Source organism: Schistocerca gregaria, unplaced genomic scaffold (assembly GCF_023897955.1).
Source record: "Schistocerca gregaria isolate iqSchGreg1 unplaced genomic scaffold, iqSchGreg1.2 ptg000045l, whole genome shotgun sequence".
Taxonomy (NCBI): Eukaryota; Metazoa; Arthropoda; class Insecta; order Orthoptera; family Acrididae; genus Schistocerca; species Schistocerca gregaria.
Window position 1 is genome coordinate 315,001 of NW_026061703.1, and position 12,500 is coordinate 327,500.

Genomic DNA, 12,500 nt, shown 5'->3' on the forward strand with positions numbered 1-12,500 from the left:
CCTCCGATGCACCACAGTCACACGCAGGCGTTGCCCTCTTCCCAAACCGACATAGATACGTCGGGTAAGGCCCATGTCCAGTGAGAAAGTGGAACAAACCCCTAGTTGGTTCAAAATAACCCATGCTCATTCTTTCCCTCACATTCGGCAGGAAGCTGAAAGTTCTTCTGCCGGATTCCTCTGCCTCCCAAACTTCTTGCCATAGCTCTTCACCCCTCTTCCGTATCTCGCCCTTATCCCTAACCCTAACTCCCAAGATGTCTTCTACTTTTTCTATGTCCCCTTTCTTTGCCCAATACCAAGCACCCTGTTCCCTGAGTTTGATATCCAGAGGACAAAGCCCCATTATTACTAGTAGGGCCCCTCCCGGAGATGTTCTGTATGCCCCCACAGATCTTAATATCATGTTCCTTTGAACCCTTCTCACCGACATGGCGGGCACAACCCTCGTGAGCCTGTGTGCCCAGACTCCCGCGCCGTAACCCACTATTGATGTTAGTATGCTGTTATGATACAATTTGATAAGGTGAGGGGGAAGATGAAATCTTTTATGACCTATGGTGATAAGGTTATTGAGAATTTGCAGAGCTCTTTGTGTCACGGTTTCAATGTGCTTTCCAAAGTTCCACCTTTCATCGATGATGATCCCTAAGTAACGTCCCTCTCGTCGTCGGAGTACTGGTGTGCCCTCAATTCTTACAGTCGGGTTTCTTATTAACTGTCCCTTTAGTAATAGATAGGTTGATTTAGTCGGTGAGATGGTCATCTTGGTATTACGGCACCATGATAGTAGTTGCGTCATGGCTCTATCTATTTTTGGTTCAATGTCCTCGCGACTTCGGCCGCCAACCAGTAGAAGGAGGTCATCAGCGTAGGCTATCACCTCTAGCACATCTTCATTTTGTTGCAATGCATTTAAGAGTGGCTCCATGTGGATATCCCAAAATAGGGGACCTAAGACGGAACCCTGGGGACATCCCTTTGTTATGGGTTTTCCAATCCTCCCGCTAGGGGATGATAGCCAGACCTCCCGATCTACACAATAGCTCCTAAGGCAACCGTATAGCGGCCCTGGGCACTCTTTCTCCCGCAAGCAGGAGAAGAGCGAAGGCCACCACAGGTTGTCAAAGGCGCCACTAATGTCCACCATGATGCCGACGATGTACTTGCACGGGGCCGAACCACAGACCTCGGCCGCCAGGGCGATCGCATCAGATGCGGAACGCCCAGGCCTGAAGCCAAACTGTCTGTCGCTCATCCCGTGCAGCACTCGGTGGGCAGTCAGCCTATCAGCAAGCAGCTTTTCAAGGATTTTCCCGAGCACATCCAGAAGGCAGATGGGTCTGTAAGACTTTGCCTCAGCTGGATCTTTATCGGGGCCTTTTTTAATGATTACAACGTTTGCTGCCTTCCAGATCCTCGGGAATTTACCTTGCCGAAGGCACTCGTTGTACAGCTGGGTCAAAGGAGCGACCAGTTGTGGGGCCAAGAACTGCACCACCTCCGCCACAATGCCGTCTGGCCCAGGGGCTTTCCCTCTCTTTATTGTCTTTATGAGGGCAGCGACCTCTTCCTCCGAGAAGGGGAGGACTGCCTCATCATTTGTATAGTCGCCCAGATCTAAATCTCGCAACCGTCGCTGTTCCTCAGTATCCTCTGTTCTGTCGTCGTCAGGCAACAGGGATCGGAGTAGGACCTCAGCAGTCTCCTGCCATGAGTCCGTCATCCCATCCCCATGCCTGACTGTGGACAGCATCATAGGGGAGCGGATCTTTTCTCTTACTAGTTTATACGGAATCCCCCATGGATCCAAGGCCAGCTGATTGGTCATGAATGTCTCCCAGCTTCTAACTCGGACCGCTTTTAATTCTTTTTGAAATGTTTCCTTTGCCTCCCGGTATAGCAGTAACCATCTCTGCTTCTCCCACCAGACGACACTGCGCTGGTAGTGCCTTCGCAGCCTTCTGACAGACTGACGCAGCTCCTGCAGCTCAGGAGACCATGGTGTCGGCGACGCCGCCATGGCCCTCCTCCTAGTTGGCACGGCCGCCTTCATCGCTCTAGTCACTGCACACACCAGTTCCTCAGCTCTGTTGTCGATGTCAATTTGTCTGTCACCATCCGGTAACGGAGGAATGTCACACTCTCTGGCTAAGCGTTCCCAGTTGGCTTTCCTGAAGTTCAACTGCACCTCCCACCCCATGGCCCAGTGGCACTCCCTGCTCCCTAAGGTAAAAGTGATAAGGTTGTGATCGCTTGTGGTGGCACTGTCTATCACCTTCCAGTTCTGTATTAGGTTTGCCGCATTTGGCGTGACCAAGGTCACGTCGATGTTCGTGCCTTGCCCCCCTCCCGCCGCATAGGTGGGAGAGTTTCCCGGTTTGTTTGCCACCACAAGCTGCAACGACATAATCACTTCTTCCACCTTTCCACCATTTTCGTCCCTTGTGCCACTGTACCATAGGGGGGACTTCGCATTTATATCCGCAGTTATGACAACTCTTCGTCCCTGCAACGCCATAGCCACTCTTGTTAGGTGGTCTAAATGTATGTCGATATCATCTCCATATTGAAAATACATGTTAATGAGTGTTATAGTGCCTGCTGGAGATTGCAGTTCTATGACGTTGCAGTGACTGTTTGAGTACTGCGAAAGTAAGGTTGCCTGCAGTTTTTTGTTGGTGATTACCACAGCTGCTTTGGGGGCATCCCCACAGCTGATGACTTGCCATGTAGTGGCCACAAAAGCAATTTTGCCAGCCAGAGAGTAAGGCTCCTGCAAACAGAGTACATCCAGTCTCCTCTCCTCCACTTCCCTACGGAGTTCCTGCATCACAAGTCGACTGTTGTGCGTATTTAGTTGGCCGACAGATGTCCTAGTCGTCATGGATAATATGTGTGTACACGGTCATATGGCCAGGTCTTGTTCGGATCGAAAGTTATTCTTCCGTTTGCCAGCACTGACTGGACGTATATATCCTCTAAATCAAATTTTTCTCCTCGTCTTTCAAACAGTTTCTTTAGCAGGTCACGCAGGGCTCCGAAGTCCGTGGGGAGATTCACCGACTTTAGCTGTATTCTATCGACAGCCTCCATCACCGAGAAGGTTACCTTTCTGCCGTTCTCATGTCCAATTCGGACCACATGTCTCAAGGCAGTGGTCAGGGTTGCCGGCTGCTCCAGTCTTGCCAGCTGCATCGTAAATTCGAGGTTTGGGTACACCCTCACCGGATCGACAGGCGGAAGCCTGACAATTGATGTATCAGAGGTGCAACCCACACTCGAACTTGTGACTATATTTTCCTGTATGGATGGTTTTTCAATTTTCTCCTTGGGGGTTGCCGCTACCACAGGATGCCCTTGCCGTGGATTGTCTGTTTTCGGCTCAGATCCCCGGCTTCGAGGGGAGGGAGCCATGAGTGGCATGGGAAATTCTGTTTGCTGTCCTTTATCTACCATGAATACCTCTGTCTGGACAGCAGTGTCTGCTGTTTCGACTTCTGAGCTCGATAGCGATCTCAGAAATTCCCTGAATTTGTGAGCCCTCATAGCATCCCTCCTTCTCTTGCTCGGGGATTTTCGCTTTGGCATCCTGTAGGTTGTGTCAGACTCAACCATAATCAATTCTGGATATTAGGCGTTGTTCTAACATCCTGTATGTAGGGCAACTCCGTCCTGTAGCTCCACATGGTTTTTTCCCTCTGCTCTTACAGGGAATACAAACACTGGCAGCCTTGCAGTCCTTACGTACGTGTCCATTGTCACCGCACTTGGAGCACGCCGACCCCCTGGTGCAGTGCCTGAGAATGTGGTCCAAGTCCCCACAATTGTGGCAACGAGGTACCACGATGTAATCCCTTACATTAATTGCATGAAACCCAACATATAGTCTGCCCATTCCAGTAATTTGCTTCCACATTTGTGGATTTACCTCGGCCACGTGATGGACAACGTCCCGATCACGGGGTCCTGTTTTGAATTTGAGTTTGAATTTATTATTGAATTCTTCCGCGTTCATGCTTTCAAAATTTTGTCCCCTTATTGTCTCACTTAACTCGTCGTTAGTCATTATAGTTGGCACGTCATATAATATCACCAAAGGATTCCTTTTCCGTGGAGGTTCACATTTCATTACTGCATTCAGTTTTTGGTTTTTTAGTAGTTTTTCCTTATCTTCTTCTGAGGCTACTTCTACTATTACAGAGTTCTTGCTGGGTTTAACTTTCTTAATTCTTATTTTGTCCTTTACAGGATCTATTGTGGTAGTTAAAAGTTCTTGTAGCTTTTTTACACTTGTGTCCTGTCCTGGCAGCGTCCGAAGAAAAACTGCCGTGTCTTGTCTCTTTGCTACCCTGTCGATTGTATCTTTTGTGGTAGTTGGCTTAATGGGCGCTTGCGCAGCCACTGCCGCCCAGGATTTGGCTGGTTGTTTTCGCAGCCTGCTGTTTTCTTTTTCTAGTTCTTCTAAACGGCCTTCTAATTTTGCATGGGCAATAGCCCAGGCCGAAAGTTCATTCTTAATAATGGTCAAGGCAGCCTGACTGATCTTGCCATTTTTCACGTTCTGGTCAATCAACAGGGCGATTCTGTTATGCCTCTGTGCGACGGTTTCAGTATCAACATCTGCCTGCCCCACCTCGTCTTGTGGAGAGGGATCAGGCACAGCGGAAGCCCTCGAAAGCGCACTCGAATCACTCGTTATAGTTGTAGCCATGATTAACGAGTGATAAGAAGAAAGTGGGAGCCCGTCTCTTGCCCCGGACCGGCTCCTCTGGCATGGGGGGGGACTTCTTGCAGCTCGCCCACCGACCTCGCCCCAAGGTCAAGGGCCCTATCGAACTGCCGGGTTCAGCACGCCGTTGCCAGCGCACTGGTCCCCATCGATGGCTTCGTCATCGGCGATTTCACGCGACGCTCCTCGGCAATTGCACCCCGCACTCCGGAGAGGCGGATGCACCTCTCGCCCTTCGCCGCCTACTAGCCCGAGTTTCCACCTTACGGCCAAGGACCCACTCCTACTCAGGTGGCGGGCCGGTCCCCCAGACGTTCGGCGGTCTGGACCCAGTTAACCTGGCCCAGGCGATGTCACCACCTCCTGGGTTTGGCAGAACACGCCCCGGTTACCCAGGGGCGCGGCGAAGCACCCTTGCCGACTCGCGCCGCGATCCCACGCCGACAAACGAAGTCGCCGGCATGCAGAGCTCCTGCTGGTCTGGGCCCTGCGAACAGAAAGGGACAGATGTTCGTCCCTCGACACAGCTCCCCCTGTGCCACGCACCCTTCGCTTTCGCATCGGGTTGGGTCGCAGCTCTCCCTTTTGTCGCACGGCAAAATGCCGAGCTTAACGTCTGGCACCACGGGAAGGCGGAAAGAGCCACTTGGGAAGGAGAGGTTGTAAGAGACACATCACTTCCCCTGTGAGGAGTGCCGCGGCACGCCCGTCTGGAAGCGATACGCCCCAGTGCGAGCCTCCGTGCCTTACGGCGCGCCGGCTACGGGCGGGCCCGCGCCGAACGCGCCGTCGAGCGACCGACCCCACGCCAGACTCGGGACTCTGTTTTTTTTTTTTTTTTTTAAAAAAAAAACCTTTATTCATCATTAATAATAATAATTATACAATATTAACCCACTTCCTTAATAGCATTAGTGGGTCGTAATATTAATACATTTATTATTGTTTCATGCAGCATGCTACAAAATATGATGTGCTACAGGTTACTTCAATAATGGGCATTATACTAACTATCCCTACTACTTAAGAAACTATTACTATCACTAATTGCTAATTTCTACACCTGCAGCGTCACATATGTGCCAGTAGAATATATAAACCTACTTTGCAAGCCTTGCTCTTCGGGCTAACCCCAAAGAGCTTGCCCCCGGCACTGGGCTGGCCAAGATGTTAACTCGCTGCAGTTCCATAACCTAACATAATATCCTATTCTGAGTCCTACTGAGCTAACTTATCCTAAGTCAAATCCGGTGCATCTCTAAGTCGGTGAGATTAACCCCTCCTCCCCCTAATCCTGCGCGCGGCGGATCCCAACTGTGATGTGAAGTCGGCCAGTCCGCGCGCTGGCGGTATGGGAAAAGGGATCTAGACAATATCGGTGTTCATTTTCACATTCTTAGTTAATCTCCCTCAGATATTCATTTAACACTTTCCGTGATACCTCGTTGGCCAGAGTATTAATCATCTGAAAAGTGTCTTCACGTCTGAGGAGTTGATACGTGTCATGGTTCGGTAGTCCGTCTCGAAGTGTAGTCGCTACATCATTGAAGAGAGGGCACTCGTAAATCACATGATCCGGAGTGCCTTCCGGCGCGCCACAGTCACACGCTGGCGTAGCCCTCTTCCCAAACCGACATAAGTATGTCGGGTAGGGTCCATGACCAGTGAGAAAATGGATCAGTCCCCGTGTTGGCTGAAAGTACTTCATTTCTAAGCGCTCCCTCACGTTCGGCAAGAACTGAAAGGTTCTGCGACCGGTTTCTTCTGTCTCCCAGGACCCCTGCCAAAGTTCTTCCCCCCTTCTTCTAATCCCCCTTTTGTCCTCTACCCTCACACCCATGATTTCTTCTATTTTCCCCTGGTTCCCTTTTTTTGCCCAATACCAGGCTGCTTGCTCCCTGATCTTGATGTCAAGTGGGCAGAGCCCCATTATGACTAATAGGGCCCCTCCTGGAGATGTTCTATAAGCGCCCACAGATCTTAGAACCATGCTTCTCTGAACCCTTCTCACTGCCATGGCGGGCACAACCCTCGTGAGTCTGTGCGCCCAGACCCCGGAGCCGTAACCCACTACTGAAGTTAGGATACTATTGTGATAAAGTTTAATGAGATGTGGAGGTAGGTGAAATCTTTTATGTCCTATGGAAATGAGGTTGTTTAATATTTGCAGAGCTTTTTGGGTTACAGTTTCAATGTGTTTTCCGAAGTTCCATTTCTCATCAATGATGACTCCTAGGTAGCGTGTGTCTCGTCTTCGCAGTACCGGTGTGCCGTCAATTCTGACCGTAGGGTTCCTGATTAGTTGTCCTTTAAGTAGTAAGTATGTCGATTTGCTTGGTGATATGGTCATTTTCGTGGTGTGGCACCACTGTTGGAGTCTGTCTAACGCTCTCTCTATTTTAGGTTCTATGTCGTCTCGGCTACGGCCACCGACCATCAGGAGGAGGTCATCAGCGTAGGCTATCACCTCTAGCACATCCTCACTTCGTTGCAGGCTGTCTAGTAATGGCTCCATGTGGATGTCCCAAAAGAGCGGCCCTAGGACCGATCCTTGGGGACATCCTTTCGTGACAGCTTTCCCTACCCTTTCGCTAGGGGATGATAGCCAGACCTCCCGATCCTCACAGTAGCTCCTCAGGCAGCCATATAGCGGCCCTGGACACTCCTTCTCCCGCAAGCAGGAGAAGAGCGAGGGCCACCACAGGTTGTCGAAGGCTCCACTGATGTCCACCATGATGCCCACCACGTATTTGTGCGGGGTTGAGCCACAGACCTCGGCCGCCAGGGCGATTGCATCAGATGCCGACCGCCCCGGCCTGAAACCGAATTGCCTACTGCTCATCCCGCACAATACTCTATGTGCTGCCAGTCTGTCAGCCAGCAGTTTTTCCAAGATTTTTCCAAACAAATCTAACAGGCAGATCGGCCTGTACGACTTTACTTCTGCAGGATCCTTGTCCGGTCCCTTCTTAATGATGACGACGTTCCCAGTTTTCCACCTTCTTGGGAACTGTTGTTGCCTCAGGCACTCATTATAGAGGTGGGTAAGCGGGGCAACCAGCTGGGGTGTCAGGAATTGCACCACCTCCGCCACAATGCCGTCTGGCCCAGGAGCTTTGCCTCTTTTAAGTTGCTTTATGTGGGTCGCCACCTGCTCTTCTGAGAAGGGGTAGACCGCCGTGTCATTATTATATATTTCACAGTCTTGTTCTCGCAATTGCCGTTGTCCCTCTGTCTCCCCATCCGCATTGTCATCAGGCAGCAGGGACCGGAGGAGGACCCCAGCAGTCTCCTGCCAGGACTCCGTCATCCTGTCCCCGTGCCTGACTGTAGATAGCTCCATAGGAGAGCGGATTTTCTCCCTGACTAATTTATAGGGGAGTCCCCATGGATCCAGAGCTAGCTGGCTGAGCACATAGTGTTCCCAGCTTCGCCTTCTGACTTCACGTAGTTCACTCTGGAACCTCTGTTTTGCCTCCCTGTACTGCAATTGCCACCTTTGTCTCTCCTGCCAGACGACACTGCGCTGGTAGTGCCTCCTTAGCCTCCTGACAGATTGGCGTAGATCTTCCAGTTCAGGCGACCACGGTGACGGAGAAGCCGCCATGGTCTTCCTCCTGATCGGTACAGCAGCCCTCACCGCCCTGGTTACTGCAGTTACTAGTTCATCTGCTCTGTTGTCTACATTTATGTCTTGTTGTATGTCATCTTCCGGTAATGGAGGAATGTCGCACTCCCTCGCCAGGCGTTCCCAGTCAGCTTTCCTGTAGTTGAATTGTATTTCCCATCCCATGGCCCAGCGGCACTCTCTCTCCCCTACTGTGAAAGTTATTAAGTTATGGTCGCTAGTGGTGGCGTTTCCTACTACTTTCCAATTTTGAATGATGTTTGTTACATTTGGTGTCACCAGAGTGACATCAATATTTGTACCCTGCCCTCCTCCTGCCGTGTAGGTAGGGGGATTACCAGGCCTGTTGGCCACCACAAGTTGCGACGCCATAATGTATTCTTCCACCTTTTCTCCATTTGCGTCTCTTGTGCCACTGAACCATAGGGGGGACTTGGCATTAATATCAGCTGTTATTACAATTTTCCTTCCCCGCAACGCCGTGGTCACCCTCATCAGGTGGTCTAGGTGTATTTCAATGTCATCTCCATACTGGAAATACATATTAATGATGGTGATGATTCCTGCTGGAGATTGGAGCTCCACGACGTTGCAATGGGGAGTTGTAAACTGAGAGAGTGTGGTTACTCTCACGAGTTTGTTTGTAATTATAATTGCCGCCCTTGGGTCTTCTCCTCTACTTATTACTTGCCATGTGGCGGCAGCAAATGCGACTTTCCCAGCTTGGGAGTACGGCTCCTGCAGACAGAGCACATCCAATCTCCTCTCCTCCACCTCCCTTCGGAGTTCCTGCATCACAAGTCGACTATTATGAGTGTTTAGTTGTCCTATGTTTATTTTGGTCATTATGGAAAGTAGGTGTGTACTCGGTCATGTGGCCAGGTCTTAGTCCAGTCGGGACTCTGTTTGCATGTATTAGCTCTAGAATTACCACAGTTATCCAAGTAACGTGGGTACGATCTAAGGAACCATAACTGATTTAATGAGCCATTCGCGGTTTCACCTTAATGCGGCTTGTACCGAGACATGCATGGCTTAATCTTTGAGACAAGCATATGACTACTGGCAGGATCAACCAGGGAGCTGCGTCAACTAGAGCTGAGCAGCCGGCCGCCCGGGAGTGTGTCCCGGGGGCTCGCGCGAACACGCAAGCGTCCGCTCAATTATTCTGCAAACAGGAGGAGGCCGAGCTCCCCTGCACGATACACCTCGAAACCCTCTCAGGTCCCGGCGGCGCGCAGCGCCGTCCTAGGTACTTGGTCGGTTTCGAGAGAGGCGCAATCACCCGGAGTTAGGCGAGTAGACGGTTTTAGTGCGAACACCCTTGCTCCCAACTGAGCTTGCCGCTGCCGACAGAGGCCCGGGAGCGTGCTGTCGTGGCATTGCCGGCGGGAGACAACACGCGCCACCTATGGTGACCGGCAGCTCCAACGCCAGCGCCACACAAGGGCAAAGCCCCACTTGGGTGCAGAAGCGAACTCTCCCAGCACAGCGCACGCGCCAACACGTCCGCACAACTGCGATACAAACCACCTGCGAGAACCGCTGGGGCGACCGAGCAGCAGACGGCGTCGCGGCGCCGAGTGCCAGGCGGCGGCGCATCCTCAACGCACACAGTCCTCCATCAGACCAGCACACTGCAGATGTCCACCGCGCTTCGCACCGGGCTCGGCTGAACCAACTTTGGCCGCCAGGCGCCGCGTGCAGGGTGCGCCGCAGCGTAGCTGCGCCGCCTGCCGGGCCCGTCTGCTGGCGCTCCTGCCACTCGGCGCCCCCCACCAGCCGGCTGTTGCGCGTGCGCCCACGCAGCGCGCGGCCAACACGCCGGGCGGCCCCCCTTCACCGGCCGGGAACAGTCCCACCAAGCCACCGCCGCGTATCGCTTCATACCCACATGGGCCTAGTCACGTGTGTGGATGTGGCGGGTACCGCTGAAACAACCGGTTAATAGCTGTACCGATCGTCGCCATCACAGATTCACCTCCAGCGTGAACAACCGCTCAACAACGGATTTCCAGTTCATTTGCGTATCTTGGGCAGTAAACGTAGATGTCCACCTACATTTGCGAATTCAACAATTCTTGCATGCCAGGATGTCATGTGTCACGACACGCTACATCAGACCACATACACACTGCGACATGTGCAGAAGAGAACACGTGGAAGGTGGCCCGCGCACGTATGCGATGTCCCTTCCGCGATCCACTGTCAACCGGCATCTGCGGCATGTCCCAGATATGGAACGCGGTCCACCAGGGTAGCACTTTGTGTGAGGCAATACGACAAAGTCGGAATACACGCGTCACTACATCAGACGGCTCACGCTGACCTGACCTGACCTGACTCACCGCACCACCACACCCAGCGACCCAGGGTGACATACAATGCGTTCGTACGTTCCTCCCACACGCCTCTACGGCGTACCACAGTGCAACCTAGCTGTTATTGGGAGACGAGACAAGTAGCATCGAGCACAACATATGGAAATTGAGATTCGACACCGTTGGGCACAGCCAGCGTACGGTCACACGTATCACACTACTTCACTCTGTACGTAACGACCGATGATCGGTACAGCGTGTGGGTTACGCGTACGACATCAGCGGACAATGGACACAGACCATACCACGACGTACACTGAGGGCGTCGACATCTGAATGCAACTGAACAGCTGCGAGGCTCATTTAACACTCAAACGCCAGACCGACCAGCTTGAGAGGACAGAGACACAAAGAGGGGGACAGAGGGGGGGGGGGCGATATAGTCCTATTGCAGTACAATTGACAGTGGATAGCGGGAATATGTGGAAAGTAAGCAACACTCGCAAGACATCTACATGAGGATAACAACGACACCAGAGATTCCGAGCAGTGAACTATGTTAGGCAAAGGGACAACGTGGGTTAGGTTAAGGGACAACGTGGGTTAGGTTAAGGGACAACGTGGGTTACGTTAAGGGACAACGTGGGTTAGGTTAAGGGACAACGTGGGTTAGGTTAAGGGACAACGTGGGTTAGGTTAAGGGACAACGTGGGTTAGGTTAAGGGACAACGTGGGTTAGGTTAAGGGACAACGTGGGTTAGGTTAAGGGACAACTTGAGTTAGGTTAAGGGACAACTTGAGTTAGGTTAAGGGACAACTTGAGTTAGGTTAAGGGACAACTTGAGTTAGGTTAAGGGACAACTTGAGTTAGGTTAAGGGACAACTTGAGTTAGGTTAAGGGACAACTTGAGTTAGGTTAAGGGACAAATTGAGTTAGGTTAAGGGACAAATTGAGTTAGGTTAAGGGACAAATTGAGTTAGGTTAAGGGACAAACTGAGTTAGGTTAAGGGACAAACTGAGTTAGGTTAAGGGACAAACTGAGTTAGGTTAAGGGACAAACTGAGTTAGGTTAAGGGACAAATTGAGTTAGGTTAAGGGACAAATTGAGTTAGGTTAAGGGACAAATTGAGTTAGGTTAAGCGATAATCTGGTACAGCCACAGTTAGGTTAAGCGATAATCTGGTACAGCCACAGTTAGGTTAAGCGATAATCTGGTACAGCCACAGTTAGGTTAAGCGATAATCTGGTACAGCCACAGTTAGGTTAAGCGATAATCTGGTACAGCCACAGTTAGGTTAAGCGATAATCTGGTACAGCCACAGTTAGGTTAAGCGATAATCTGGTACAGCCACAGTTAGGTTAAGCGATAATCTGGTACAGCCACAGTTAGGTTAAGCGATAATCTGGTACAGCCACAGTTAGGTTAAGCGTTAAAGTTGGTTAAATTTGGTATTGTGTGGGAAGGGGGCAGAGAGAGGGGGGGGGGGTGGATAGTGGTGGCAGTACGCGGATGCCTGAGTCACCGTCAGATACGTCACGTCGGTTCGATGCTTGTAGCAAGAGGCTGGCGGGTCTGTGTCTGTCACTTCTGCAATTTTTCATGTGGTATAACACGAGGGCGGGGGGTGATATTTGGTGCCCCTCTGTGTAGGATGTGTGTTGGTTTATCTGAGCAATGGTAGTTGTCGGAGGAGTGGGGTATTGTGCTTTTATAGGTGGACCTACTGCTCTGGTTATCATAGTGTCGACGGTGCAATGTCGCAGAGAGGATGCACTCGACATTGTCGCATTCCAGATGTTTACGTATTGTGTGTCTCC